Source organism: Pundamilia nyererei, unplaced genomic scaffold (assembly GCF_000239375.1).
Source record: "Pundamilia nyererei isolate P.nyererei 1_Seehausen unplaced genomic scaffold, PunNye1.0 scaffold00868, whole genome shotgun sequence".
NCBI lineage: Eukaryota > Metazoa > Chordata > Actinopteri > Cichliformes > Cichlidae > Pundamilia > Pundamilia nyererei.
The window spans coordinates 1,195-6,520 of NW_005188269.1; the positions used below are offsets into that span (position 1 = coordinate 1,195).

Sequence of the window (5,326 nt, forward strand, 5' to 3'; positions counted from 1 at the left end):
GGCAAGGTTTCTCCCATTGAAAATGCTATGTCCAGATGAACAGAATCAACCTTTTAGGATTGTTACTTCTTGTTGTTTCCTCACTAAATTTGTAGTGTTTCTATGTATGGTGGAAGATGACCTCGGGGACATGTGGCTTTTAAAAAACAAAAAGCATAATGAGAGAAAATTTAGTTTAGTTGATAAGATCAAAGACTATTTTGAAACTTCTCTTTGTGGTTCGTAGCTCATGCCTTTTTAAAAAAAATAATTTGTACTGCGAACATGATAAAAATGAATTTATCAAAGAGATGTTCAAAATACAGAATTTACACTTTATTTCATTTAGCTGTTTGGGTGATAAAGAAAACCTAATTTTATAATTGAGCCATATGATTAAAGTGTGACTCACTTTATAGAAAACATCATTGCTTAATTCAGGTGGCGAAATCATGGTTGAGAAGGCAGAATGTCAATTGTCTAATGTCTAGCTACGCTTGCCGACCGCTTCCTTTAAGGTTCGCTGGTGAGCTCAAAAACAATTTACATTTGACATGGAAAAGATGCGGTCCTCTCGCATGGACTCGATAATATCACAGGAGGGCTAACCCTACACAACAGTGCTATATTGTCTAATTTAGTATGAAGCGTCGAAACAGAGCAATTCCTCTGTGTCATCCAACCTGCAAAGAAAACTCACCTTCAAAGGACAACTTCAAGTCAAAAATTTTCTTTATATCAAGGCATTTACAGCATGTACAGCCGTTTCTTCGTTAAATAAAACCGGAAGTGTAGTCTCCATAGCCCGGAAGTGACACTGCCTCCTTGAGGTGCTTGAAGACTGAAGCTGGAAAGACTGAAAAGAAAATCAAATTAGGAAAATTGCTTTTGGAATATTTTCTTGCTTCTATCAAACAAAACCTATTAATTCAGCTGATAAAAGAGCGTGAAGTCGTAATAAAGCAGTTAATTGCAAGTTGTAGAGTCAAGCTGCTCTTCATATGTTTGGCCACCAGATGGCACTAAATAGGACTGTGTTGAAAAGCTTCGAAAAAAGAAGAGCTTACAAGCTTCAATCCTTTAGAAATATTAATTTTGCCTCCATTAACAGTCAGCAACTGAGCCGGAGAATAAAAAGAAAAAGAAAAACTGCGCTTTAGTAGTTTTTCATTGGTGTCAGAGTCATCGGCTTACAGTTATGGTGTAAACTGTAGGGTGAGTGCAGTCGCTTGATCATGAAACCGGAAGTGAAAGTGTTCATCAAACCAAGTCACACGAGTGGTCTAGAAGGGGAATGAAATGTGCTTCACTCTACAGTAATGTAAAAGTTTGCTTGTAAATCACAAAGGAGATAACAAGAGCCTGAGGGGGAGAAAAATACAAAGGTGGGTGGCTTTTTTTCTGTTGTTTTGTCTGGTATGTGTATCATTATATGACGCGCATAGAGCTTTACTTGGGTTTACATAGTTTCGTTTTTAGAGGTTTAATTTGGATTTGTTCCCCTGTGATCAAACTTCGTTCTCTCACTGATGAATCTGTCGTCCCAGTCTCTTTGTTTGATATATGGTATATTTCAGATTACTGTCAGAGATACAAAATATTGTCGTATCTACACAATGGAAACCGCTCGGGACAAGAAAATAGAGTGATGCAAATTGGCCCATTTTGAGCCGATTTTTGAGTCGTGAGACCGATTTGGCGATCGGCCCGAGTTTGGCCTTCATCGTGCGTCGTGCATCGTGTAGTATACGTGGGGTAACGAGAAGCGATTAACACCTCACGACCAGCTCCCGATCATCAATCGCTTGGTCGTGAGGGTGTCACCGCAGTTTGCCACACTGTGCACGCGTAAACACAAATGTCAGCGAAAAAGACGGCGCAGCACGGCAGTGCAGCGTGTGATCTGGACACAGGCGATGGAGGCACAACTTGTAGAACTATGGCAAGCTCATCCGAGCCTTTTCGATGTGGCCCCACAAAATTATCACGATCACAACAACCGTGAAAATAGTTGGATCTACATCAGTCAGCTGTCTGATCAATGTTTTTCATTAGCAATTTAGCAAAGTTTATGGTGGTGGTGTGCGTGAAAGACAGAGAGGGAGAGCGAGCGACAGAATTTTTGTTATAACCTTCATTTTATGGAGGCACAGTGTGAGCACTCAGGTCGCATCAGAGCATCGGGCCGTATAGTGTGAGACCTGCATCGTGACCTACGAACCTCTAACCTCTGCGAGTCAATTGTACAGTTTGAGCAGGAGCTGAATCGCCCGACTGAAAAAAATCGCACAGTGTCTGCCCAGCATAAATAACATAGTGCAACAGGTTTACATTTACTGCACATAATATTTCAATTTATTCGTATACATATAATAATTTATAGCAAAACTCACCAAAACGTATTTCCCCACATTTGCTGTGTATTAAAAAATAAACTTATGTGCAAAATTAGATCTGTTGCCTCTCCGGCCTTAGGCTTTCCACCCAAATGCAGGTGTTCACCCAAAAGGCCTAGCATCTTTGCCTGACCCTCTACAATCACTTTGACACTGTTTAAGCAATTTATGTTATGTCTGCTACTGTTGGTGTAATCTAACACTATCTGTGGGCATTGCATATGCTCTGCACCAGTCCAACACAGTGTATCTTTGTAAACATCATCACAGTACTGCAAACTAACAACTTTAGCATGTACTGTCTAGTAATCAAATGCAACTTTTGAATAACACAAAGTTAGTGTAGTGGCTTTCTTAGTTTCTTCTTGGAGTTGTCTATTTTTCTTATATCTAAAATAAGACTCTTTATGGACAAGAGGCTGTTTTACGTGTCGGTTTGTGCAACAACGACGGTAAAACCATTGTTTTGCTCCGCCATCCGCTTGTTAATTTTTTTTACAGACTTTTCACAATAAAAACACCATATCCTTTTCAGGCTTTTCAAGATAAAACATTGAATAATTATAAATGGCGCTAACATTTCGGCCCCTAATTGTTACTGCTGAGGCATAACAATTACATATTAACACAATAAAGCGTGCACTCAGAATTTAACTGGCTTAACTAAACATATGAAACATAAATCATATGTGTTGAACATAAATCTGTTACACATGAGGCTGAGATTCAAACTGTTGCCTCCATTTCAAGCAATAAACATAACTTTTCCTTTTTCTTTTTTTTTAACTTTATAGCAATAAACATAACTTGTCAATAGGTCTTGGTGCAACTTCTTGGTGCACTGTTATCAACTATGAGAACAACATCTCCTGGTCTCAGATTTCTTCTAGTCACTAACCGCTTCTGTCTTTCTTGTAGAAGCGACAAATACTCTTTAGTCCAACGCTTCCAAAAAATGTCTGACAGGTACTGCACCTGTCTCCACCTTTTCTGGCATATAAGTCCTCTCCTTGAAACAATCCAGGTGGCAGTACTGGCTGCCCTTCAAGAAGAAGTAGATGATTGGGTGTAAGTGCGTCTAAATCATTGGGGTCATTAGACACTCTTGTTATTGGCCTGCCATTGACAATTGCCTCAAATTCATATAGTAATGCCCGCAAGCGTTCATCATCCAGAGGTTGCTGCTTTAGGATCTGGTTAAGAATTCTCCTAACTGAGCGTATTTGCCTCTCCCAGATTCCTCCAAAATGTGACCCTGCTGGGGGGTTAAATATCCAGGTGATGCATTTTTGCATGAGCATTTCTGAGATTTTTGAATGATTCCATCTCTTGATTGCTTCATGAATTTCCTTTTCTGCACCCACAAGGTTAGTGCCATTGTCTGATCTCATGACAAACACTTGACCTTGTCTAACAATAAACCTTCTGAATGCATTTATGCAAGAATCAGTCTCAAGTGAGTGGGCAACTTCTGTGTGTATTGCTCTAACAGTAAGACATGCTTAAAACCCCTGGAGGGTCCTAGAAAAATGCATACACTATTGGGCTTAGAGCCACAAATCGACCACGCCCAAAAAAGTGCTATAAAAAATTTCTATATTAATATTTTATTCCACTTTAAATTAGCCAATCTTTTAGACCTACTTCTCCTTGAAATATTCATGTCAAGTTTTAATTACATTTCGCGGATTTTAACCCTTTATATCCCGGTTTCGTCACATGAGCGCACTGCTTTTTTTGCCCCAAAAAACTTGAATATTTTCCAAAAAAAACATTTGAGGTACTATTCAATTGTTATTATAATTAGGCCTTTAGATGGACTAAAGATTGGCACCAACATTCATTTCGATCGCCTTTTTTTTTTTTTTCAGGACCAGGAAATGGTCTCCAGGCGGCAAATGCTCCTCCTCTAGGCCGAAATAAGTGCATCTTCCCGGGGTAAGTCGCGACGATTACCGGGGCACGATCACCGGGGACTCCTTTTTCCAGCACACATGTCCGATACCACGTGACAACAAATACGTCATTTCCTGTTGACTAAAAAAAAAAATGCACCCTCTCACGGCCCTAGGGACCGAAAATGGACCCGCCCGATCAGCGGGCGAAGCCACTGCTGCATGCCGGAAATGAGGCTTCATTTCCCGCAGGTCTGTCTAAGCAGCCCGCTGTTTTCCAGCCCGGGGTCAAATGTGGAGCAAGGGCCCCACCCGGTGGACAAATAAAAAAATTACAACTCTAAGGCCCGTACTGCAAAATGAAAATGAAAGTTAAACATCGATGATCCCTTTGACCGTAATTAATTTGCAGTGAAAAATAGCGTTTATAATGGGTTTCAATGAGGCACAAATCGACCACTAAGCCCAATAGTGTAAGTTTGTCTGTAGCTTAGCCACTGAAGCTAATTGAAGGAAGTCAGACTTTTGAAAAAAGCCACAAATCGACCTAAGACCCTCCAGGGGTATCGCATGAATGTGAGAGTGAATGAATAGTGGCATTGTAAAGCGCTTTGGTTGCCTTGAAAAGCGCTATATAAATCCAATCCATTATTATTATTATTATTATTATTGCTGATTCTGCCTGTGGAATCCAGAATCTTTCTCTCAGCCTGGATAATGTGTAATTCCTTCCTCCATTACCGGTTTCTTGGTGAATGTGTCTCAGAATCAAGTAGAAACATGATGGTTTTAAGGAAGGATCACTGGATGCTTAATGTCAGCAGATACTGCAGACTCATGCAACCTACCGCCAACCCTTAAAATTCCATCCTGGACAAAAGGATCCAGCTTCGCAATGTGACTGCTCCTTTTAAGTTTGCCACCTTTATGAAGACTTGCAAGTTCTTCTGCGATTGCATTTGTCTCTAACTATCAGGAACCTTAACATTAATTTTTATAAGTGGAAAAGTGTTAGTGTTCGTCCTCCAGCTTCACTGTTTATGTTATGCTAACATA

General features: G+C 40.1%; 1 long non-coding RNA gene across 1 annotated transcript in view; it reads left to right on the plus strand.

Annotated features, from left to right (window-relative positions):
* Positions 1–1,118: 1,118 nt before the first annotated feature.
* LOC102199553 (uncharacterized) overlaps positions 1,119–5,326 on the plus strand; it is an 11,747-nt gene continuing 7,539 nt past the window's right edge. Inside the window, exon 1 of the long non-coding RNA XR_312482.2 lies at positions 1,119–1,364. This is a non-coding gene — a long non-coding RNA (uncharacterized LOC102199553). The remainder of the gene's footprint in view (positions 1,365–5,326) is intronic.